The sequence below is a fragment of the Kogia breviceps genome, chromosome 12 (assembly GCF_026419965.1).
Source record: "Kogia breviceps isolate mKogBre1 chromosome 12, mKogBre1 haplotype 1, whole genome shotgun sequence".
Taxonomy (NCBI): Eukaryota; Metazoa; Chordata; class Mammalia; order Artiodactyla; family Physeteridae; genus Kogia; species Kogia breviceps.
The window spans coordinates 23,870,534-23,898,033 of NC_081321.1; the positions used below are offsets into that span (position 1 = coordinate 23,870,534).

The 27,500-nt window shown below is 39.3% G+C and overlaps 1 long non-coding RNA gene and 3 pseudogenes across 2 annotated transcripts in view; 1 reads left to right on the forward strand and 3 right to left on the reverse strand.

Annotated features, from left to right (window-relative positions):
• Positions 1–27,500, forward strand: part of LOC131766850 (uncharacterized) — a 100,080-nt gene that overhangs the window by 21,903 nt on the left and 50,677 nt on the right. The window lies entirely within an intron of this gene.
• On the reverse strand, positions 1,461–2,621 carry LOC131766170 (post-GPI attachment to proteins factor 4-like; annotated as a pseudogene).
• LOC136792310 (uncharacterized) lies at positions 13,751–14,369 on the reverse strand (annotated as a pseudogene).
• On the reverse strand, positions 14,372–15,457 carry LOC136792311 (uncharacterized; annotated as a pseudogene).

Consider the following 27,500-nt stretch of genomic DNA (forward strand, 5'->3'; position numbering starts at 1 on the left):
TAAGTATTGTCAAGTGACATTTACTTGTAACTTTTGAGAAGAGTAATTTTCAGATGCTAGTCTTGGAATAAGCTCAAGAGGAGTCTCAGATCATTTCCAGTTTGAATGAGCAATTCTTATTTGGGGTTTGGCTGGAGGTGGGGCTAGATGAAACTGAGCTGCATATCCTTCTGAAGTCACAAGGAAAAGCCAGCCTTTATTCTAGCAGTGTTTGGTCTGGAACGGCTGTTTCATAAGGTGTCAGCCCTATGCCTCATAATAATAATATGATAATAATATAATAATAATAATAATAATAATATAATAATATCACTAATACTTTATCCAAAATACACTTGAGTTGTATATGCTTATTATAGGAGAGAAAAGAACTAAAATTCACCAAGTGCCCTCTATGAGTTAAGCACTTGCTAGTGTTTTACATACATTCTGTCATTTAATCCTCAAGGCAATTTAAAAGGTAGATATCACTGTCCCCATTTTACAGGCGACAAAGCTGAGACTCAGAGTGCTTATGACTTGCCCAAGTTCACACCACTAGGACATGACAGAGATCTGAAATAAAAATTCAGGTCTTCTGACTTCAGTCCATGCTTTTTTCTCCTATAATATCATGCTGCACAGAAGAAAAAGAAATGAAGGTGAATGATTAGCCAGCAAAGTTAGGGAAAAGGGTATGCTATTAGTAAAGAGTTCACCCATTCTATATTATTCTGCAATGTCCAATTTTCAAGGAATCAGATTATGATAGAAATCTTCAATATTAAATCACTACTAAACATAAGCAATCCATCCTTGATGATCCAGAAGGTGCTTTCAGATCTTGCTCTGACTTGAAGTTCTCATGAACAAAATTGATTATCAGTGCACTACAAATGTGTGGAAAAGAAAATGCCAGGTAACACCTGCAAGATGCCGGGCACGGTGTGGCTTTTGTCCACTTTTATTACTCCAGGTCAAGGAAACGGATAGAATCTATCAATACGGTCCTGCCTCTTGGGACATATATTCTAAACATACATCCATTCTTATTCCCAATGAGAAAGAAATCATTGCAAAAGAATCTCACCTTTCACCAAGTTCTACCCTTAAAATCCTAAACCAGTCATATCACGGTGCACAATATTTTTGGCAGTCACAAACTCTATCGCAAAGCCAATCAATAAACAATTGGAGAATTTAAGTGATATTTAAATGCTCCTCGTTGGGTGGGTCAGACTGCATGAAGCAGTGTGGCTGTGTGGAGGGCCAGAGGTCTGGACTCATGGCGAACAGCTTGCTCCTGCCAGAGAGTTACCAAAGCCAAGGTTCTTGACTTGCATGTTCTTCAGTCATCCTAGTACCTGTATCCCTAGCAAACTTAAAGCAATGAAATAGCTGCAAGCAGCCATGTCCAAATAAAGAGCTGAATAGTTGCATCTCCAAGAAGTGGCCAATTCAGAAAGGCATTTCTTGGCGAGCTAGAGCAGACTGGGGTGAAAGTTGCACCGAAGGCTTGAGAAGAGCCCCATGTGTTTCACAAGATTGGGCTCCACCACATGGGCCCGCTCCCCCTTGGCCTTCAGCAGTGAGGACAGTGCCATGTTCTTGCCGAAGCCCTTGTGGCAGTACACCTGGGACAGGCAGGTGAGGGTCTGGCGGGCCACCCGGGAAGGTATGGCCGGGGTGCAAAGCTGCAAAGCAGGGACCACGCTGTACGGGGAAGGACGCAGCTGCCGCAGCTCCGGGAAATAGTGCTGGTCCACCAGCTCTACCTGACCCATGCTGTACAGGAAGAAGAAGAGCATGACGGGTTAGCTAACCCCCCGCCGGCTGGCAAACTGCCTATATATCCAGGTTAGTAAGAGCCCCAGCAACATGGCGACACCAACCCGCTTCAGGATCCGCATGGGCTCCGGCTGATGCAGTGCTGGAGCCTCGCAGGGTGACAGAGATTTAGATAAAGGGCATCTCTGAGGTGCGGCTCGGAACAGCGAGCCTGAAGAAGGTGCTCCAAGACTGGGAAGATGTGCTCTTCTGGAACGGCGTCGTCCTCCATCATCAGGACGTAGTCTGGGTCGTAGGTCTGCAGGGAGGGTTCCAGAAAACAGACAGTGCTGCTTCTCTTTCTCAAACGAGTTGGTCATCCTCCATGCCCTCGTAGCTGCTGGCCACAGAGAAGTCGTTGGACAGCAGGTTGGCATCTAAATGGCTCACGCTTCAGTCCACATTGCACAGGAAAAGTTGGTGCCCCTCACACTGGGGGCCTCATTGTTGAAGGAGCTGGTGAAACTGAGACATGACCTGCAGGACATAGTGGCAGCCTGGTTGCCTGTCCACTGTGATGATGGTGATGACCAGCCCGGGGTGGGGACGGGGGTGCCAGACGATGGGCACCGAGCCATTGACAGAGGGCAGAGGAGGGCAGCTTCACCCTCTCTCAAGCTTTACTGCAGGTTCGTTCGGTTCAGATGCCAGTGGCGCAGGTAGAAGTAAAAGTTCAGGAGCCAGTGACAGGCCAGGGCGGCCAGCAGACCAAAGGTCACCACCGTTGAGATGAAGAGCTGAACAGCAGTGCTGCCCCAGGAGAGCCGTCTCAGGCTCTGGACGAGCATGGCAGCTGGAGAGGTTGAAGTGCTCATGAGGTCAACTTCTGGTCAGGTCTGGTCCCAAGAACAAATCATCCTGGACTGCAGGCCAGAATCAGTGCAAGTCAAACCTGGACTCGCACACGCCCAGCTCGCGCCTTTCTGTCGGCCTCCCGGTGCCACAGAAGCAGGCGAGGGGTAGGGAAGCGCCCTCGCTGCGACATTCAGTCATCCGTGCACGGAGGCTGGCCCTGGCTGCGCGGGGGACACCCTTCTGGGGTTCTGGCGGTCCTCCGGCAGGAAGGGGCCAGCGCCACGAGTGAGGCCGCAGCGAAGCCTCTGGTCTTGAGCCCATTATGACTGCCACCCAGAGGATCACCTGATATCCACAGTCCTGCTCTTCTGTGACCATGTGGTTTGGCCACTGGCCCTACTGAGACTTTCAAGGCGGCAGGATCGTGGGTTCATGCCCCAGGCATCCACGGGCCACGCTGTTCAAATCCTGCACCTCCTGAGAATGGGCCAGATAGGTCCACACCAGTCAAAACCTAGGATTAGGAAAAAAGGAAAAATAACTGGTTTGCCCCTTCTCCTTCACCTTCTTGAGCCTAAGCTTTCAAAAGGCTCCTAACCCTGCCCCCAAATAAGGGCACTTCATTCCTCTAGACCAACAGCCAGCTTACCCTCTTAAGTGGGGAAAGAGAAAACTTTCTCTCTCGTTGCTTAGTAAATGTCTCCATCGTGTTATCCTGCCACAGGGGATTTCTTATGTCATCCTGCCACATGGCTGTATATGTAGACTCTGAGCTTAAAGCTTATGATTTTTAAACCCTAAAAATATAGATTCTTCAGGGTTAGATCTGGTTCACGGTTTAACCGAAGTTACGTTGAAAGAAATTATTTTATTATTATTTTCTTAAGTCACTCAGATAGCTTATTTAAAGTTTATGGTTATTTAACGTTCGGAAGAAGCAAGGAGTACTGTGTGAACTTGAATACAAAATACATGCCAAAGTTTAGTTTGCCAAAGAAAAAATGGCAATGGTAGGCAAAATTCACATAGTCCTATGCATTTTATTTTTTTTATTTTTTATTTTTTTATTTTTATTTTTTTCTGTGTTGGGTCTTTATTTCTGTACGAGGGCTTTCTCTAGTTGCGGCGAGCGGAGGCCACTCTCCATCGCGGTGCGCGGGCCTGTCACTCTCGCAGCCTCTCTTGTTGCAGAGCACAGGCTCCAGACGTGCAGGCTCAGTAGTTGTGGCTCATGGGCCCAGCCGCTCCGCGGCATGTGAGATCTTCCCAGACCAGGGCCCGAACCTGTGTCCCCTGCATCGGCAGGCGGATTCTCAACCGCTGCGCCACCAGGGAAGCCCAGTCCTATGCATTTTAAATCAGAAAGTATCCAATGGGCTGTGGACCTGGCTGTGGCATTTCAGGGTTAAGGTTACAATGAATTGATTACTGTTAAAACTAACTTGGGGAACCAAGATCCCACTGGTAGCCCTTCACATCACTTTAGTCCAGGCCTCCTTAACCTTCATCCCTCTTTAGGGCACTGAGTGCAGGATGCATATTCCTTCCTGTCTTGTGACATAAAGAGACCCAGTTTTGAGGCTGAGCCCTCTAGAATGCAGTGGTGTGGACAATGCGCCCATGAATTTCAGACAGTCTGGCTCAGCTGTGATGGGCTTAACTGGGGAGGAACCTTCCCTTGGTTTGTAGCTGCTCATGGCTGGATGACCCCGTCCAGCTTTTCAGAGAAAAGATCTGACATATTTCCCAACCCCCGCAGCCTTTTCTTCTGTTGTTCATGACACGAAGCCTCCACTCTGGCCAGACAGGAGCCCGGTTCTCTGATTCCTGCTCCAGTGGTCTTTCCCTTGGAGCCACCACAGCTGCTGCTGAGATTACATTTCATGTCACCCTCAGTTAACCTGACAGGATCCAGCTCTCCCAAACCCCCCCGGACTGAGAGAAAAGAAGAAGCTGAAGGCAGGAAACTGAAAATGGCCTTTATGTTCCTGGCTTTTCCTGCAGGTAAATCTCTCAGAAAATTGCTGTTTTATTGTTTCCAGGCATTTGGCTCATATTATACCAACACAAGCCTGGAAGGCTCTGTCAGCCCATCTATCAGCTTTTACAGGGTGAGGACTTCTGGAAAACATGAAAGCCACTCAACAAATTGGAAATGTTAATGACATGGTCCAAGTAAACACCAAATCCTGGACATTTCCTTCCTGTACCTTCCTCCAGCTAAAAATGATATGAAACACTGTTGTGAAGGGAACTTTTAAAAAACATATGTGCGTGTTTGTGTGTGTGCGTGTGTGCACATGCTCAAAGGGGAGAACCTAGTCACAACCATGGAGAATTTCCAAAGGAAATGAGCCATTCTTTTTCCTTCTGGAAATTGGACTGTATACAACCCAAACTTATTACAATTTTTACTGCAGTAATGGGTCATCAGATATTTCCCCCTATATAACTGTATTGTTATTTAATCATTTATTAGTTTTTCTCCACACATCTGAATAGCATGAGTTGTCCAGAAAACAGCATCGATAATTTAGCTGAGAGATAAAAACCCTGTCTAAGTTTGGAATACACTGAGCATTTTTACAAATATTTAATGAGTAATGAACTAGTATTTCCCTGAAAAATGTCCACCATCACAAGGTAATGAGACAGACTTCACCTAAACTGCTTCTGGTGTACATTGCATATCAGCAATTTTTAAATGCCCTGGCTTGCCATTTACACTTTAAACGACTCCTTGGCAAGTAATCCAATACCTTGGATTCCACTGAGGAGCATAGCAGGAAAATACTGGGAAAGACTGAGTAGTCACTATGCTGTCATTGTTACTGCCGGATGTCATAGTCACTTTTGCTGCATTTACTCCAATCAAAGCAAATTTTATCCTAATTCTGTAATGATGTGCCTAGATGTTTTATTCCTATAAGATTCCCTGTCCACCGCAGGCACAGTGAATCTCTTCATTGCTCCAGTGCAGCCACAGTGAGCATGTGCCAGGAAAATATCAGAAATCAGAATTTCACGCAGGCATTTGGAATTGACTTCAGCTGCTGTAATTGTAAACTAAACACTGGTTGTTTTTTAAAATAAGTTGTCTAAGTTAATGTGGCATTACTGTTCCATACATGTTAAGAAGTTGATTTTTAAGAGTACATTCACACTGTGCTTGGGAAGCTTTCGGCAAATTGTCTGTAGACCTAAAGAAATGTGCATGTTTTATCTTCACTCAGAAGAAAAGAAAAAAATGTATTTTTATTTGTAAAATTATTATTAAAATCAGGTTGTAAGACGTTTATGAGGATAGTTTACTCAGAATATATGGCACATGTGTGGTAGGAACAAAGAGCTACCGAGTGATAAAAGTCTAAAAGCTGCTATCGAAATGGGATCAAAGATTTTTTTCCAGTTCCAATCACCCATCAGTAAGTGGGAAAAGGGATACGCTAAGGGAGTGAATATATCTGTAGTTCGAAAATGTTCTTCCCATTAAGATACAAATTTTATTAAAGATGTTGGTAAACAACCTCTTTCAAAAATGAATTGAAGTAATTATAGATAACATCTTCTTTTGTTCATTATTAGGTTAAACCTTATGAAACTAATATTTTCAAAGGTCAAAATTCGTCAAATATGGGAAATTTTTCTTATGTTAAGCCTAATTTTTCTTCTTTTCATTTATCATTATGTATATCTTTGCTACATGTCAGTATTTGATCGGGGTTTATACTAAAATACATATATAATAAATCCATAGCACAAACGACAGGAGAACAAGGGCTGTGTAACAATATGGCAGTGATCATTGTTTTGGAAATTCAGTCTAAGGGCAACTTCCACAATTGAACAGAAAATCTAACCCAGAATTTCTGGAAGCCAAAACAAAACTGGAACAAAAACTATATAACTCCTACCTAATAAAAATACATAGATATTCATAGATGAAAGTCAAACTTCCTAGCTATTAAGAAAAATATATCAAGTTTTCATGTAAGAGATATTTCTAAATTTAATACTTAATATTTATGTAATGTTATATAGTTTATAAATCTTTCTCTTAATGACCAATTTGATTGAAATTAATGAATCATTTAAGATGTTGAAAAGAAGAATGTGGAGGAGAACTGGAAGTAGTGCATCTCTGCTACTGGATGGAGAAAGGAGTACACCTCCTAAGAAGTGCCCTTCCTCCAGGAATCCTCTGATTCATGTACTCAATAATTTGGTTTCTAAAGTATGGTTCCAGGGCTTCCCTGGTGGCTCAGTGGTCGAGAGCCGCCTGCCGTTGCAGGGGACACGGGTTCGTGCCCTGGTCCATTAAGATCCCACATGCCGCGGAGCGGCTGGGCCCGTGAGCCATGGCGGCTGAGCCTGCGCGTCTGGAGCCTGTGCTCCGCAACGGGAGAGGCCGCAACAGTGAGAGGCCCGCCCACCGCAAAATAAATAAATAAATAAAAATAAAAACTAAAAAATAAAAAAAGGTGAGTTTAGGGGCTTCCCTGGTGGCGCAGTGGTTGAGAGTCCACCTGTCGATTCAGGGCACACGGGTTCGTGCCCCGGTCCGGGAAGATCCCAAGTGCCCCGGAGCGGCTGCGCCCGTGAGCCATGGCCACTGCGCCTGCGCGTCCGGAGCCTGTGCTCCGCAACAGGAGAGGCCACGACAGTGAGAGGCCTGCGTACCGCAAAAAAAAGGTAAGTTTAGGGGCTTCCCTGGTGATGGAGTGGTTGAGAATCCTCCTGCCGATGCAGGGGACGCATGTTCGTGGCCCGGTCCGGGAGGATCCCATGTGCTGCGAAGCGGCTGGGCCCGTGAGCCATGGCCGCTGAGCCTGCGTCCGGAGCCTGTGCTCCGCAACGGGAGAGGCCACAACGTTGAGAGGCCCGCGTGCCGCAAAAAAAACAGTATGGTTCCATATTGGAAAAACCATTTTATATTATGAATTATTAAATTGATTTTCAGATGAAAATTAAACTAATGAGCACTAGCCCCGTTAATCTGGGGTTGTTTTTCCCCCAAGAATTTGGACAAACTGACATTCAAATTTATTTGAATCCTCTTTTTTTTCCTGATTTGGTGAGTTGGGAAACCAAATTTGGAAATGCAAGAAGGTAAAAGCAAACTTGGGAATTTTTAAAATAGGTTTACCTCTCTAGACGTTCCCACACCACATTACAATTTCAGTATGGGTTAAAGAGAATAATTTTTCCACTTTTATTGAGATATAATTGATACATAACAATGTGTAATTTCAAGATGTACAACACGTTGATTTGACACAGTTATGTATTGCAAAATGATTACCACCATAGTGTTAACTAATACCTGCATAATTACATAATTACCATTTCTTTTTTTGTGATAAGAACATTTAAGATCTTATCTCTTAGCAACCTTCAAGTATTTAATACAGTAATATTAACTATAATCATTATGCTGTACCTTAGATCGCCAGAACTTATTAATATGATAACTGGAACTTTGTACTCTTTGCCCAATATGGCTCCTTCCCGTCCACCTCCCACCCCCTGACCTTGGCAACCACCATTCTAGTATCTGTTTCTATGAATTTGGGTTTTTTAGATTCCACATATAAGTGACATCAGACAGTATTTATTTTTCTCTCTCTGACTTCATTCCCTTAGCATAATGCTATCAAATTCAATCCACATTGTTGCACACAGCAGAATGTTCATCCTTCTCATGGCTGAAATATATATATATATTTGCTGAACTTAATCCACTCAACTATTGACCAACACCACTTGGGCTGTTTTCATACCTTGACTATTATTATTGTGAAAAATGCTATAGTGAACATGAGAGTGAAGATATCTCTTCAATATCTTGTTTTCATTTACTTCGTATATATCCAGAAGTGTTGCTTAATCATGTGGTAGTTCTATCTTTAATTTTTTGAGGAACATACATACTGTTTTCCATAGTGGCTGCACCAATTTACATTCCCACCAACAGTATATGAAGTTTCCCTTTTCTCCATATCCTCACCAACACTTGTATTTCTTGTCCTTTTGATAATAGCCATTTTAACTGTTGTGAGGTAATATCTCATTGTGGTTTTGACTTGCATTTCCCTGATGATTAGTGATGTTGAGCACCTTTTCATGTACCTGTTTGCATTTATATGGCCATTTATTTGGGAAAATGTCTATTCAGTTCCTCTACCAAGTTATCAATTGGATTGTTTGTTTTTTGCTTTTGCGTGGTATGAGCTCTTTATGTATTTTGAATATTAACCCCTTATCAGATATTTGATTTGTGCATATTTTCTCCCACTCCATAGGTTGCCCTTTCATTTTGTTGATGATTTCATTGCTGTGCAGAAATTTTTAAATTTGATGTAGTCCCATTGTTTATTTTTGCTTTTGTTGCCTTTGCTTTGGTGTCAAATCCAAAAAATAATCACCAAGGCTTATATCAAGGAGCTTGCTATCTATGTTTACTTCTAGGAGTTTTTTGTTTCAGGTCTCATATTCAAGTCCTTAATCCATTTTGAGTTGATTTTTGTGTATGGTGTAAGGTAGGGATTCAGTTTCATTCTTTTGCATGTGGTTTTCTCAATATCTTTTATTGAAGAGACTATCTTTTCCTACTGCATGTTCTTGTTTCTTTGTCATACATTAATTGACCATATATGCATGGATTTACTTCTGGGTTCTCTGTTCTTGTCCATTGATCCATGTGTGTGTTTTTATGTCAATACTGGTTTGATTACTATAGCTCTATAATACAGTTTGAAATTAGGATGCATTATGCTTTGTTCTTCTTTCTCAAGATTGCTTTGGCTATTCAGGGTTTTTTGTGGTTCCATAAAAATTTTAAGATTATTTGTTCTATTTCTCTGAAAAATGCAATTGGAATTTTGACAGGGATTGCATTGACCTGTAGATCACTTTGGGTAGTATGGACAATTTGACAATATTAGTTTTTTCAAACCATGAACATGGAATATATTTCCATTTATTTGTGTCTTCTTCAGTTTCTTTCATCAGTGTCTTATAGTTTTCAGTGTACAGATTTTTCACCTTCTTAATTAAATTTATTCCAAAGTGTTTTATCCTTGTTGATCAAATTGTACATGGGATTGCTTTCTTAATTTCTCTTTCTGATACTTCATTGTTGGTGTGTAGAAACACAACTGATTTTTGTATATTGATTTTGTATACTACAACTTTAATGAATTCATTTATTAGTTCTAACAGTTTGGGTGGAGGCTTCAGGGTTTTTTATTTGTAATACTATGTCACCTGCAAATAGAGACAATTTTACTTATTCCTTTCTAATTTGGATGTCTTTTATTTCTTTTTCTTGCCTCATTGCTCTTCCAGTAATGTGTTGAATAAGAGTGGTGAGACTGAGCATTCTTGTCTTGATCCTGATCTTAGAGGAAAAGCCTTCAGTTTTTCATCACTGAGTATGATGTTAGCTGTGGGTCTGTCATATATGTCCTTATTATGTTGAGGTACATTTCCTCCATGCCCACTTTGTTGAGATTTTTTATCATGAAAGGATATTGGATTTTGTCAAATGCTTTTCCTGCCTCTATTTAAATGATCATGTGATTTTAATCCTTTATTTTATTAACGTGGTGTATTACATTGATTAGTTTGAGTATGTTGAACCATTCTTGCATTCCTGGAATAAATTTTACTTGATCATGGTGCATGATCCTTTTAATGTATTGTTGAATTCAGTTTGCTAATGTTTTGTTGAGGATTTTTGCATCTATGTTCATCAGGAATATTGGCCTCTAACTTTCTTTTTTTGTAGTGTCCTCATCTGATTTTTGTATCAGAATTGTGCTGGCCTTGTCAAATAAATTTGAAAGTGTTTCCCTCCTATTCTAATTTTTGAGAGAGTTTGAGAAGAATTGGTAATAATTTTCTTTAAATGTTTAGTAGAATTCACCAGTGAAGCCATCTTGTCCTGGACTTTTGTTTGTCGGTAGGTTTTTGATTTTGGTTCTACCTCCTTACTAGTAATTGGTTTGTTCAGATGTTCTATTTCTTCATGGTGCAGTCTTGGTAGGCTGTATATTTCTAGGAATTTGTCCATTTCCTCTAGGTTGTCAAATATGTTGACTCAAAATTTTTCATAGTAGTCTCTTAAGATCCCTTGTATTTGTATGGTGTCAGTTGTAATGTTTTTTTTTCATTTATAATTTTATTTATTTGAATCCTCTTATTTTTCCTGATAAGTCTACTAAAGGTTTGTCTTTTCCGTTTATCTTTTTAAAAATTCTTAGTTTCGTTGATTTTTTTCTATTGTCTTTTTAGTCTCTATTTTATTTATTCCCTCTCTGATCTTTGTTATTTCCTTCCATCTGCTAACTTTGGGCTTAGTTTTTTTTCCTTTTTTCTACTTTTATGTGGTCTAAAGTTAGGTAGTTTATTTGAGCTCATTATTTCTCCTTAATGTATGCATTTATCAACTATAAACTTCCCTCTCAGAACTGCTTTTCCTGCATCTCATAAATTTTGGATTTGTGGTATGTTGTTTCAATTTTCATTTATGTCAAGGTAATTTTAAGTTTTTCTTTGCTTTCTTCTTTGATTCATTGGTTGTTCAAGAGCATGTTGTTTAAACTTCACATATTTTGAATTTACCAGTTTTATTCTTGTAATTGATTTTCAGTTTCATACATTTGTGGTTGAAATAGATGCTTGATATGATCAGTCTTCTCAAATATATCAAGAAAGTTTTGTGGTCTAGCATATGATCTATCCTGGAGAATTTTCCATGTGTGCTTGAGAAGAATGTTTATTCTGCTGCTGTTGGATGGAGTGTTCTCTAAATGTCTTTTAGGTTCATCTGGCCTAACGTGTAATTTAAGTCCAATGTTTCCTTCTCGATTTTCTGTCTGAAGGATCTATCCATCGTTGAAAGTGAAGTACTGAAATCCCCTACTATTATTGCATTGCTATCTGTTCCTCTCTTCAGTTCTGTTAGACTTTGTTTTATATATTTAGGTGTTCCTAAAGAGAATGCTTTCTGATGTTAATGAAAGACTTATATACAACAGACAGATTTCTCAGTGTGTTTAGATATATCATTGGCCTCTGTAAATACCTTAAGTAGAAAAGTAAAAAAAATTCATAGTTCTTAAATTATAATCCCTTTAGTTTATTAACTCAACAATCTGGAACTATTTTGATGTTTAGATAAGAAATCTTGAAAGAATTGCCAACCACTGAACAAAATGTACGTGTAAGTCTTTAGGTATCTCACTCCCCTTTGAGCCAACAAGGGAAGTTATATGTGTTCTAACTAGACGAAGGGTTGAAAGTATCCAAAGAAACAAAGTATTTGTGTTTAAATGCTAGAAACAATGTTTTCCAATCATGGTCAATAATATTTCCAAAATATTCTTCTAAAGAGTTATTGATTGATCAAAAATTACAAATACATATAGTTTATTTATATATTTACAACATATGTAATACAAATGTAAAACTGGTTGATATCCAAAGAGTAATAATCACTTACATCACTATCTGACAAAATCTATTTCCATCATTCTCTATGAATGAAAATAATTTGCATTACTGTCAGTTTTCTACAAATTACAGAGTTTTAAAACTGCTGAAAATGACAAAAAGTAAAAACTCTTACAGAATCAGATTACTCCAACCAGGATGCCTAGACAATGCCCAGCTCTATTGAAAGGACACCCAGTAATTATTTTTCCATTTAAAAATCTTTCACATTTTTTTCCCTGATAATTTAAATTCCAAATTAAAAGACTTAATAAATATACCTCCATGGGATATTTCTCAACAAAGTCCAGTGACAACAAAAATATCCCCACCTCATGCTGCCCATTTCTCTTCCCATCACTGTTACTAAGCTTAGGTTAAATTTGCAGAGTTTTGTTTATTTAAATTTTAAATTTGGAGAAATACTTTAAAAGTTAGCATTATCAGTTTAACCAGAAAACAATTCATAATTATTCTACTGATAGTTTGAGATCTTCAACAAATCTGTACCTGCTTCCAATATTTTCAACAGGCAGAAAAGAATTGTTACAAAGACTGGTATAAGGTAAAATTAGTCCACTTTTACTATTCTTCCTATTATAGGCATTACTCCTTCCTTTTCTTCTGGTATCAAAGGGTATTTTGCAAGATTGGGCAAGGTTCAGCTCCAATAATCCTGACAATATTGGTAGAGTTTTTCCCCCAGACGGAATTTAAAGTTTCACAAAGTTCTTCAGTTTGTGTCTAATTTAAGCATAAGTCTTGGAATACATCTGTGTCCAATTGAGCCAAACCTGATTATGAATAGGAGAGTCCTCAGGGATTTTAAAGGCCACTTAATTTGACAATTCCATTATAAAACAAATCCCTCCTGATTAATTTGGCTGGTGTGGTATTACAGAAGAGAGAAGGCATGTTTCTGAATCAAAGGACCAAGGGTACCAATTGTTGGCTGGGTGACCAGAAGTATCTGGGGGTTGCTGGAGATGCCTACCAAGTGGGTTGTTTGCTGACATTGAGGGAGAGGGATGAATATAGTAGTAGAGTTTGTTGTCAAAAGTGTAGCACCTATATCTATAAGAAAGTGTAATTTTGGCCCTTAAGAGTAAATTCTCCATGTGAGTTTATGGAAAGAAATTGTATTCCTCAGGGTTCTCCAGAGAAACAGAACCAATAGGAAATAGATGAGAGAGAGAGAGAGAGAGAGAGAGAGAGAGAGAGAGAGAGAGAGAGAGAGAGAGAGAGAGAGAGAGATGATAGATAGATGATAGATAGATGCTAGATATAAATATGGATATATAGATAGATATCTGTATGTATATACCGTATACACAGAGAGAGCAAGAGAGAGATTAATTATTAGTAATTAACCCACATAATTATGGAGGCTGAGCAGTTCCATGATATCTTGCCTGCAAGCTGGAGACCAAGGAAAGCCAGTCGTATAATTCCAGTCTGAGTCTGAAGGCCTGAGGACTAGGAGAGCTGATGGTAGATGTTGTAAGTTCTAGTCTGAGGGCAAGAGAAGACCGATGTCTGAGTTCAACAGTCAGGCAGAAAGAGTGAATTCCCTCTTCCTCTGCCTTTTTCTTCTTTCAGGTCCTAAACAAATTGTATGATGTCCACCTGCATTGGGGAGGGAAATCTACTTTATTCATTCTATGAATTTAAATTCATTGTGTGCTGGGAAGGCAAATCTGTATCAAGAGTAAGTGTCTATTTCAGTAAGAACACACACTGCCCTTCCATGAAGGAAGCAGCCCAAAGTAATCAACCTGCCACCGTAGCTGGCTGATCACCCTGGGGAATGGTGCATGTCGGAGATTCTGAGTTGACCTCTGCTGTTGATAGATTGTGAACTCAGCAGGGACTGTAGCCAAGGCCAGCGTTGGTTGGTGGAAGTCTATGTTGCTGAGCCAATGCATACCCTCCATCCCTGCCACCACGGCCACTTTGTTCATAAGCCCATTGGGTGATGACAGGGGTGGCTGGGGAAAGAGGTGGATTGCTATCCACAGAACAGGTCATTCTATCGACTTGATTATTAAAATCCTTCTCTTCTGAGTCACATTTCAGTGAGCATTCATATGAAACACAGATATCTTCATGTTTTTGACTCATTCAGAGAGGTTTATTCACATATCTTTTCCCCAAATTTCTTTGTCACCCATTTTCCAATCATGTTTCTTCCAAGTCCCAGACCATCCAGCCAAACCATTGGTCATAGCACATGAATTGGTATGTAATTATATATCTGGCCATTTCTCCTTCCAGGGGTGTGGATCTTGGGCATCTGGGATGCTTCTTTATATAACATATTTATATCTTCAGGGCCTACTTCAACCTGATCAGATATGTACCACAGCAATTTGATATGGAGTGCTATTGTGCACATTGAATTTTATAGCTTGGTAAGTCAGATAATACCCAGTTCATCATGGGCAGCTCAAGTCGCCATGATAACTTGGTGGCCCATGGTTAAGCATTCAATCTCTACTAAGGCTCAATAGCAGGCCAAGAGTTGTTTCTCTTTAATCTTCAGAGGATGGCAGGGCTTCGGTCCAAAATCCTAAAGGCCTGCACTATGATTCTCCTATAGGAACATGCCAAAGTCTCCAAACAGCGTCCTTATCTACCACCAATACTTCAAGCACCACTGGTTCTGCTGGATCAAGTGACACAGCAGCTTTCACAGCAGCCTGGACCTGTGGCAGAGCCTTCTCCTGTTTTGGGTCCCACTCAAAACTAGCAGCTTCTTGGGTCACTCAGTAAATGGGCCACAATAACACACACCAAATGAGGAATATTTTACCTCCAAAATCCAAAAAGGCCTGGTAGGCATTGTACCTCTTTCTTAGTTGTAGGAGGGGCCAAATGCAACAACTTACCCTTCACCTTAGAAGGGATATCTTGACTTGCCCACACCACTGGACCCCTAGAAATTTCACCGAGGTTGAAGATCTCTAAATTTTTGTCAGATTTATTTCCCACCCTCTGAGATGCAAATGCCTAAAATATATTTAGAATAGTTGCTTCTTGCTCACTAAGTCCAATCAGCATAATGTCACCAATATAATGGATCAGTGCGATATCCTATGGAAGAGAAAGGCAAACGAGATACCTGCAAACTAAATGATGACATAGTGCAGAGTTGATATACCCCAAGATTAACAGTGAAAATATAACGTGACTGGTAGATCATAATGATGTTTTGGGCTTCCTGGAATTAGTGTCATTTCAGAATCAGTGTCTAGTAGTCCCCCAAAGCTCTCATTGTTTCCTTTTCTCCAATGTACAGTTACCCTGGTAAAAGGCTGTAGGTCCCTTTTGGGAAGGCTGAAGAAAGATTAACAGTATACATTTTGATAGTGTATGGGGATCCGTCTTCAAAAGGATCCTGTCTCCTCTTTCAAGGGGTTCTGAGTTTATAAACTGTCTCAAGTGTGTAAATTGATTGAAGGGACATGACTCTGTTTCTATGATTCAGGTTAGACTTTTTGTTCAGTTGACCTAAATTTTTTCTGCTTCTACAGATTAAATAAGAATATACTAGGCTTCATGTCTATTTCTCTAAGAACACCATGATCAACTAGCTAACAACATAGATCTGCATGCATCATATTATTTTGGTTACTGCTTTGATCCTGCTGCCTTTAGTAGATGAGTGCCACCACTTGGCCCTTCCACCCTGGGATCCAATTACTTCCATTGCATTTAAGCTTCCTAATTCAGTGTCTTCCATTCCCTCTGTGAGGTCTGGACTACAGAGGAGAGCAATCACAGATCTCTTCAAGGATGCCAGGACTCCCCTCACAAATTTATTTCTCATAGTACTGGGGAAAGGTATATCTTCTGAACCTTCCCAGTGTGGGTGACTAGGTCTTAAATGACAAATCCACTCTAACATTTCAATCTAAGTCTTTGAATCCCTTTCTCTACATTAAACCAAGGCACATCCAACATTTCCAGTTCACTCACACTGGGCCACCTTTTGGTCCATGTTTCGGCCAAACAACTAAAAAAAACAGTTACAGCCCTTTCTAACTCCCCAAGATGCAATATTAAATGTAGAATCTGCATTAGTGAGCATATATCAATTATTTCTGCCTGAATGGGCTTTGTTTCTTCCACAGTTATCCCACACACTTAGTATTCATTTCACACATGTTCCTAGATTTTGGTCTGTATAAATTAGAAAATTCAAGTAGTTCTTTTGGAGTGTAGTGTACATCCTCATGAGTCGTACTTTTTTTTTAACATCTTTATTGGAGTATCATTGCTTTACAATGGTGTGTTAGTTGCTGCTTTATAACGAAGTGAATCAGTTTTACATATACATGTATCCCCATATCTCTTCTCTCTTGCATCTCCTTCCCTCCCACTCTCCCTATCCCACCCCTCTAGGTGGTCACAAAGCACCGAGCTGATCTCCCTGTGCTATGCGGCTGCTTCCCACTAGCTATCTATTTTATATTTGGCAGTGTATATATGTCCATGCCACTCTCTCACTTTGTCCCAGTTTATACTTTCCCCTCCCTGTGTCCTCAAGTCCATCCTCTAGTAGGTCTGCGACTTTATTCCTGTTTTGCCCCTACGTTCTTCATCACCTTTTCTTTTTTTTTTCTTTTAGAGTCCATATATATGTGTTAGCATATGGTGTTTGTTTTTCTCTTTCTGACTTACTTCACTTGGTATGACAGACTATTTTTATGGCTGAGTAATATTCCATTGTATATATGTGCCACATCTTCTTTATCCATTCATCTGTCGATGGACACTTAGGTTGCTTCCATGTCCTGGCTATTGTAAACAGAGCTGCAATGAACATTGTGGTACATGACGCTTTTTGAATTATGGTTTTCTCAGGGTATATGCCCAGTAGTGGGATTGATGGGTCATATGATAGTTCTATTTTTAGTTTTTTAAGGAACCTCCATACTGTTCTCCATAGTGGCTGTATCAATTTACATTCCCACCAACAGTGTAAGAGGGTTCCCTTTTCTCCACACCCCCTCTAGCATTTATTGTTTGTAGATTTTTTTATGATGGCCATTCTTACTGGTGTGAGGTGATACCTCATTGTAGTTTTGATTTGCATTTCTCTAATGATTAGTGATGTTGAACATTCTTTCATGTGTTTGTTGGCTGTCTGTATATCTTCTTTGGAGAAATGTCTATTTAGGGCTTCTGCCCATTTTTGGATCGCATTGTTTGTTTTTATGATATTGAGCTGCCCATAAATTTTGGAGATTAGTCCTCTGTCAGTTGTTTCATTTGCAAATATTTTCTCCCATTCTGAGGGTTGTCTCACACACTAGGCCACAAAACAAGTCTCAGTAAATTTAAGCATCTTTTCCAATACAACACTATGAGACTAGAAATCAACTACAAGAAAAAAACTGCAAAAAACACAGAAACCTGAAAGCTAAACAATATGTTACTAAACAACAAATGGGTCAATGAAAAATATCAAGGAGAATATTTTAAAATACCTGGAAACAAATTAAAACAAAAACACAATGATCCAACTAATGGGGCACAACAAGAAGAGTTCAAAGAGGGAAGTATATGGTGATACAAGCCTACCTCAGGAAACAAGGAAAATCTCAAACAACCTAACCTTATACCTAAAGGAACTAGAAAAAGCAGAACAAACAAAACCCACAATTAGTAGAAGGAAAGAAAACATAAAGATCAGAGCAGAAGTAAAGGAAATAGAGACAAAAATTAGAAAAGATCAATGAAACTAAGAGCTGGTTCTGAGAAAGATAAACAAAGTTGATAAACCTTTAGCAAGACTCAGCAAGAATAAAAGAGAGAGCACCCAAATAAATTCATAAATGAAAAAAGAGAGGTCACAATGGGCACCGCTGAAATATAAAAGATCATAAGAGATTACTATGAATAATTATATGTCAATAAAATGAACAACCCAGAAGAAATAGAAAAATTTCTAGAAATGTACAATCTCCCAAAACTGAAAGAAAAATAGAAATATGAATTGACTAAATATCAGAAATGAAGTTGAATCAGTAATTAAAAAAAAAAAAAAACCTTCCAACAAATAAAAGTCCAGGATCAGACAGCTTCACAGGTGAATTCTACCAAACATTGAGAGAAGAGTTAATGCCTATCTTTTACAAACTATCCCCCAAACTTGCAGAGGAAGGACACATCTGTATTCATTCTGCTAGGCCAGCGTCACCCTGATATGAAAGCCAAAGATATCACAAAAAAGAAAATTCCAAGTTCATAGCACTGAAGAACATAGATGTAAAAATCCTCAACAAAATATTAGCAAACCAAATATAAGAATACATTTAAAAAATCATATATCATAAATAAAACAATTTAATACACTACATTAACAAATTGAAAGACGAAAATTCATATGATCATCTCAGTAAATGCAGGAAAAACTTCTGACAAAACTCAACTCAACATCCTTTCATGATAAAAAATAACAAGTAGGTAGAGAGTGAACATACCTCAACACAGTAAAGGCCATATATGACAACCCCACAATTATCATATTCAAATTGAAAGGCTGAACGTATTTCCTGTAAAATCAGGAACAAGATAAGGTTGCCCACTCTGACCACCTTTATTAAACATAGTGTTGGAAGCCCTAGCCACAGCAATCAGACAAAAAGAAAGAAATAAAATAGGAGGACCTTCAAGATGGCAGAGGAGTAAGATGCAGAGATCACCTTCCTCCCCACAAATACATCAGAAATACATCTACATGTGGAACAACTCCTACAGAACACCCACCGAACGCTGGCAGAAGACCTCAGACCTCCCAAAAGGTAAGAAACTCCCCATGTACCTGGGTAGGGCAAAAGAAAAAAGGAAAAACAGAGACAAAAGAATAGGGACGGGACCTGCACCAGTGGGAGGAAGCTGTGAAGGAGGAAAGGTTTCCACACACTAGAAGCCCCTTCGCGGGCGGAGACTGTGGGTGGCGGAGGGGGAAGCTTCGGAGCCGCGGAGGAGAGTACAGCCACGGGGTGCGGAGGGCAAAGCGGAGAGATTCCCACACAGAGGATCGGTGCCTACCGGCACTCACCAGCCCGAGAGGCTTGTCTGCTCACCTGCGGGGTGGGCGGGGGCTGGGAGCTGAGGCTCGGGCTTCGGAGGTCGGATCCCAGGGAGAGGACAGGGGTTGGCTGCATGAACACAGCCCGAAGGGGTTAGTGCACTACAACTAGCCAGGCAGGAGTCCGGGAAAAAGTCCGGAGCTGCCGAAGAGTCAAGAGACCATTGATTTGGGGTGTGTGAGGAAAGGGGATTCAGAGCACCGCCTAAACGAGCTCCAGGGATGAGCACAAGCTGCAGCTATCAGCGCGGACACCAGAGACGAGCATGAGATGCTAATGCGGCTGTTGCAGCCGCCAAGACGCCTGTGTGCGAGCACAAGTCACTCTCCACACCGCCCCTCCCGGGAGCCTGTGCAGTCCGCCACTGCCGGGGTCCCGTGATCCAGGGACAGCTTCCCCGGGAGAACACACGGCACGCCTCGGGCTGTTGCAATGTCACGCCGGACTCTGCCACCACAGGCTCACCCTCATTACGTAACCCTCCCTCTCCCAGGCCTGAGTGAGCCACAGCCCCCTAACCAGCTGCTCCTTTAACCCCCTCCTGTCTGGGTGAAGAACAGATGCCAGAGGGCGAACTACATGCAGAGGCGGAGCCAAGTACAAAGCTGAACCCCAGGAGCTGTGCAAACAAAGGAGAGGAAGGGAAATTTCTCCCAGCAGCCCCAGGAGCAGTGGATTAAATCTCCACAATCAACTTGATGTACCCTGCGTCTGTGGAATACCTAAACAGAAAATGAATCATCCCAAAATTGAGACGGTGGACATTGGGAGCAACTGTACACTTCAGGTTTGCTGTATGCGACCAACCAGTTTATGATTTTTATGTTTATCTTAGTTTGGATTTGAGTGCTGGTTATCATTGGTGAATTTGTTTATTGGTTTGGTTGCTCTTTTCTTTTTTTTTTCTTTTTATTACTTTTAAATTTTTTATTTTAATAATATTTTTAAAAAATTTTTATTTTAATAACTTTATTTATCTTATTTATTTGTTTTTCTCCTTTTTTTCTCACTTTTTTTCTGAGCCATGTGGCTGACAGGGTCCTGGTGATCCAGCTGGCTGTCAGGGCTGAGACTCTGAGGTGGGAGAGATGAGTTCAGGACATTGGACGACCAGAGAACTTACGCCCCCATGTAATATCAATGGGTGAGAGCTCTCCCAGATATCTCCGTCTCGCTAAGACGCAGCTCCACTCAATGACCAGCAGGGTCCAGTGCTGGACACCCCATGCCAAACAACTAGAAACACAGGAACACAATACCACCCATTAGCAGAGGGGTGGTCTAAAATCATACTAACTCACAGACACCCCAAAACACACCACCAGACACGATCCTGCCCACCAGCAAGACAAGATCCAGCCTCATCCACCAGAACACAGGCGCCAGTGCCCTCCACCAGGAAGCCTACACAACACACTGAACCAACCTTAGCCACTAGGGGCAAACACCAAAAACAATGGGTACATTGAACCTGCAGCCTGCAAAAAGGAGAACCCAAACATAGTAAGTTAAGCAAAATGAGAAGACAGAGAAATACACAGCAAATGAAGGAGCAAGGTAAAAACCAAACAAATGAAGAGGAAATAGGCAGTCAACATGAAAAAGAATTCAGAGTAACAGTGGTAAAGATGATCCAAAATCTTAGAAATAGAATGGAGGAAATACAAGAAACGTTTAATAAGGACCTAGAGGAACTAAAGAACAAACAAACGATGAACTACACAATAAAAAATTTAAAATTCTCTACAAGGAATCCATAGCAGAATAACTGAGGAAGAAGAATGGAATATAAAATAGTGGAAATAACTACCGCAGAGCAGAATTTTTTAAAAAAAGGATGAAAAGAATTGAAGACAGTCTCAGAGACCTCTGGGACAACATTAAATGCACCAACATTTGAATTATAGGGGTCCCAAAAGAAGAAGAGAAAAAGAAAGGGACTGAGAAAATATTTGAAGAGATTATAGTTGAAACTTCACTAATATGGGAAAGGAAATAGTCAATCAAGTCCAGGAAGTTCAGAGAGTCCCATACAGGATAAATCCAAGGAGAAACACACCAAGACACATATTAATCAAACTATCAAAAACTCAATACAAAGAAAAAATATTAAAAGCAGCAAGGGAAAAACAGCAAATAACATACAAGGGAATGCCCATAAGGTTAACAGCTGACCTTTCAGCAGTAACTCTGCAAGCTAGAAGGAAGGGGCAGGACATATTTAAAGTAATGAAAGGGAAAAACCTACAACCAAGATTACTCTACCCAGCAATGATCGCATTCAGATTTGACAGGGAAATTAAAAGATTTACAGACAAGCAAAAGCTAAGAGAAATCAGCACCACCAAACCAGCTTTACGACAAATGCTAAAGGAACTTCTCTAGGCAGGAAACACAAGAGACAGAAAAGATCTACAATTAGAAAAACAATTAAGAAAATGGTAATAGGAACATACATATCGATAATTACCTTAAATGTAAATGGATTAAATGCTCCAACCAAAAGACATAGACTGGCTGAATGGATACAAAAACAAGACCCATATATATATGCTGGATACAAGAGGCTCACTTCAGACCTAGGGACACATACAGACTAAAAGTGGCTCACTTCAGACCTAGGGACACATACAGACTAAAAGTGAGGGAATGGAAAATGATATTCCATGCAAATAGAAATCAAAAGAAAGCTGGAGTAACAATTCTTATATCAGACAAAATAGACTTTAAAATAAAGACTATTACAAGAGACAAATAATGATCAAGGGATCAATGCAAGCAGAAGATAGAAAAGTTGTAAATATTTATGCATCCAACATAGGAGCACCTCAATACATAAGGCAAATACTAACAGCCATAAAAGGGGAAATCGACAGTAACTATAACAATAATACTAGTGGACTTTAACATCCCACTTTCACCAATGGACAGATGAACCAAAATGAAAATAAATAAGGAAACACAAGATTTAAATGACACATTAAACAAGATGGATTTACTTGATATTTATAGGATATTCCATACAAAAACAATAGAATACACTTTCTTCTCAAGTGCTCATGGAACAATCTCAAAAATAGATCATGCTTTGGGTCACAAATCAAGCCTTGGTAAATTTAAGAAAATTGAAATCATAACAAGTATCTTTTCCGACCACAGTGTTATGAGACTAGATATCAATTACAGGAAAAAAACTGTAAAAAATACAAACACATGGAGGTTAAAGAATACACTACTAAATAACCAAGAGATCACTGAAGAAATCAAAGAGGAAATCAAATAATACCTAGAAACAAATGACAATGAAAACACGATGGTCGAAATCCTATGGGATGCCGCAAAAGCAATTCTAAGAAGGAAGTTTATAGCAATACAATCTTACCTCAAGAAACAGAAACATCTCAAATAACCTAACCTTACACCTAAAGAAATTAGAAAAAGAAGAACAAAAAAACCCCCACAAAGTTAGAGGAAGGAAAGAAATCATAAAGATCAGATAGGAAAGAAATGAAAAAGAAATGAAGGAAATGATAGCAAAGGTCAATAAAACTAAAAGCTGGTTCTTTGAGAAGATAAACAAAATTGATAAACCATTAGCAAGACTCATTAAGAAAAAAAGGGAGAAGACTCATATCAACAGAATTAGAAATAAAAAAGGAGCAGTAACAACTGACACTGTAGAAATACAAAGGATCATGAAAGACTACTGTAAGCAACTATATGCCAATAAAGTGGACAACCTGGAAGAAATGGAAAAATTCTTAGGAAAGAACAACTTTCCAAGACTGAACCAGGGAGAAATAGAAAATATAAACGACCAGTCACAAACACTGAAACTGAAAATGTGATTAAAAATCTTCCAACAAACAAAAGCTCAAGACCAGATGGCTTCACATGCGAATTCTATCAAACAGAGAAAAGCTAACACCTATCTTTCTCAAACGTTTCCAAAATATAGCAGAGGGAGGAACACTCCCAAACTCATTCTACAAGGCCACCATCACCCTGATGCCAAACCAGACAAAGAGGTTACAAAAAAAGAAAACTATAGGCCAGTATCACTGATGAACATAGATGCAAAATCCGTAACAAAATACTAGCTAACAGAATCCAGGAGCACATTAGAAGTATCATACACCATGATCAAGTGGCGTTTTTCCCAGGAATGCAATGTGATACACCATATTAACAAACTGAAGGAGAAAAACCATATGATAATCTCAATAGATGCAGAAAAAGCTTCTGACAAAATTCAACACCCATTTATTATAAAAACTCTCCATAAAATAGGCATAGAGGGAACTTACCTCAACATATTAAAGGCCATACATGACAAATCCACTGTCAGCATCATCCTCAGTGGTGAAAAACTGAAACGATTTCCACTAAATCAGGAACAAGACAAGGTTGCCCACTCTCACCACTATTATTCAACATAGTTTTGGAAGTTTTAGCCACAGCAATCAGAGAAGAAAAAGAAATAAAAGGAATCCAAATCAGAAAAGAAGAAGTAAAGCTGTCACTGTTTGCAGAGGATAAAATACTATATATAGAGAACCCTAAAGATGCTACCAGAAGACTACTAGAGCTAATCAATGAATTTGGTAAAGTAGCAGGATACAAAATTAATGCACAGAAATCTCTTGCATTCCTATACACTAATGATGAAAAATCTGAAAGAGAAATTAAGGAAACACTCCCATTTACCATTGCAACTAAAAAGAATAAAGTACCTAGGAATAAACCTACCTAAGGAGACAAACGACCTGTATGCAGAAAACTGTAAGACACTGATGAAAGAAATTAAAGATGATACAAACAGATGGAGAGATATACCACGTTCTTGGATTGGAAGAATCAACATTGCGAAAATGACTAATCTACCCAAAGCAGTCTACAGATTCAATGCAATCCCTATCAAACTACCACTTGCATTTTTCACAGAACTAGAACAAAAAGCTTCACAATTTGTATGGAACACAAAAGACCCCAAATAGCCAAAGCAATCCTGAGAAAGAAAAACGGAGCTGGAGGAATCAGGCTCCCTGACTTCAGACTATACTACAAGGCCACAGTAATCAAGACAGTATGGTACTGGCACAAAAACAGAAATATAGATCAATGGAACAGGATAGAAAGCCCAGAGATAAACCCACACACATATGGTCACCTTATCTTTGATAAAGGAGGGAAGGATACACAGTGGAGAAAAGACAGCCTCTTCAATAAGTGGTGCTGGGAATACTGGACAGCTACATATAGAAGTATGAAATTAGAACACTCCCTAACACCACACACAAAAATAAACTCAAAATGGGTTAAAGGCCTACATGTAAGGCCAGACACTATCAAACTCTTAGAGGAAAACAAGGGCAGAACACTCTATGACATAAATCACAGCAAGATCCTTTTTGACCCACCTCCTAGAGAAATGGAAATAAAAACAAAAATAAACAAATGGGACCTAATGAAACTTAAAAGCTTTTGCACAGCAAAGGAAACCATAAACAAGACCAAAAGACAACCCTCAGAATGGGAGAAAATATTTGCAAATGAAGCAACTGTCAAAGGATTAATCTCTAAAATATACAAGCAGCTCATGCAGCTCAATACCAAAAAAACAAACAATCCAATTCAAAAATGGGCAGAAGACCTAAATAAACATTTCTCTAAAGAAGATCTACAGATTGCCAAGAAACACATGAAAGGATGCTCAACATCACTAATCATTAGAGAAATGCAAATCAAAACTACAAATTACCTCACACTGGTCAGAATGGCCATCACCAAAAAATCTACAAACAGTAAATGCTGGAGAGGGTGTGGAGAAAAGGGAACCCTCCTACACTGTTGGTGGGAATGTAAATTGATACCTCCACTATGGAGGACAGTATGGAGGTTCCTTACAAAACTAAAAATAGAACTACCATATGATCCAGCAATCCCACTACTGGGCATATACCCTGAGGAAACCATAATTCAAAAAGGGTCATGTACCACAAAGTTCATTGCCTCTCTATTTACAGTAGCCAGGTCATGGAAGCAACCTAAGTGTCCATCGACAGATGAATGGATAAAGAAGATGTGGCACGTATATACAATGTAATATTACTCAGCCATAAAAAGAAATGAAATTGAGTTATTTGTAGTGAGGTAGATGGACCTAGAGCCTGTCATACAGAGTGAAGTATGTCAAAAAGAGAAAAACAAATATCATATGCTAACACATATATACGGAATCTAAAAAAAAGAAAATGGTTCTGAAGAACGTAGGTGGAGGACAGGAGTAAAGACACAGACATAGGGAATGGACTTAAGGACACAGGGAGGGGGAAGGGTAAGCTAGGATGAAGTGAGAGAGTGGCATTGACATATATACACTACCAGATATAAAATAGATAGCTAGTGGGAAGCAGCCGCATAGCACAGGGAGATCAATTCAGCAATTTGTGCCCACCTAGAGGGGTGGGATAGGGAGGGTGGGAGAGAGATGCCAGAGGGAGGGGAGGTGGGGATATAAGTATTCGTATAGCTCATTCACTTTGTTATACAGCAGCAACTAACACAACAATGTAAAGCAATTAAACTCCAATAAAGATGTTAAAAATAAAAGAAATAAAATAACTTGAAATTGAAAAGGAAGAAGTAAAACTTATAGGAGAGCTTAAGACACTGATGAACGAAATTGAATATGACATAAACAAAGGGAAAAATATACAGTGCTCATTGATTCAAATAATTAATATTGCTAAAATGATCATACTATCTAACGCAATCTACAGATTCAGTGCAATCTTCATCAAAATGGCATTTTTCACAGAATTAGAACAAATAAGTCTAAAATTTGTATGGAAACACAAAAGACCCAAAATAGCCAACATGATCTTGAGAAAGAAGAACAAAGATGGAGGTATCACACTCCCTGATTTCAAACTATACTACAAAGCTACAGTAATCAGAACAGGACTATTCTCCCACACCATACACAAAAATAAAGACAAAATGGAATAAAGACTTAAATGTAAGGCTTGGAATGATAAAACTCCTCAAAATAAAACCTAGGCAGTATGCTCTAATATTGATCTTAGCAATACTTTTTGGATATTTCTCCTCAGGCAAGGAAAACAAAATTTTAAAAATTAAATAAACAGATGGGAATACATCAAACTAGGAAGCTTTTGTACAGTGAAGGAAAAAAATCAACAAAATGAATAGGCCACCTCTTGAATGAAAGAAGTTATTGCAAATGTTATCTCTGACAAAGGATTAATATTCAAAACATATAAAGGACTCATACAACTCCAAATCAAAACAAACAAACAACCCAATTAAAAACATGGGTAGAGGACCTCAATAGACATTTTCCAAAGAAGGCATACAAATATCCAATAGGTACATGAAAAAATGCTTAACATCACTAATCATCAGGGAAATACAAATCAAAACCACTATAAGATATCACATCACACCTATCAGAATTGCTATTATCAAAAAGACAGCAAATAACAAGTGTTGTCAAGGATGTGGAGAAAAGGGAGCCCTCATGCACTGTTGGTGGGAATGTAAATTGGTACAGCCACTATGGAAAACAGTATGGAGATTCCTCAAAAAATTAAAAATAAAACTGCCATATGACCCATGAATTCCCTGGTTATTTATCCAAAGAAAATGAAAACACTAATTAGAAAGAATATATCCACCCCACGTTCATTGCAGCATTATTTACAATAGCCAAGATATGGAAACTACTGAAGTGTGCATCAATCATTAAATGGATAAAGAAGTGGAATATATATATATATATATATATTTGTGTATATGTATATATACATACACACAATGGAATATTACTCAGCCATGGAAAAGAATGAAATCTTGCCATTTACAACATGGAAGGACTTAGAGAGTGTTAAGGTAAGTGAAATAAGTCCAACAGAGAAAGACAAATCTTGTATGATTTCACTTATATGTGCAATCTAAAGAAGAAAACAAATGAACAAACATAATGAAACAGAACAGAATCATAGATACAAAGAATAGACAGGTGGTTGCCAGAGGGAGGGGGGAGGAGAGAAATAGGTGAGGGAGATTAAGAGGTACTGACTTTCACTTACAAAATAAATGAGTCACAAGTATGTAATGTATAGTGTGGGGAATATAGTCAATAAATATGTAATATCTTTGTATGGTGATGGGTGACACCTAGACTTATCATGATGATCATTTTAAAAGGCCTAGAAATATCGAATCACTCTGTGGTATACCAAGAACTAAAACAGTGTGTAGGTCAATTACACTTCAAAA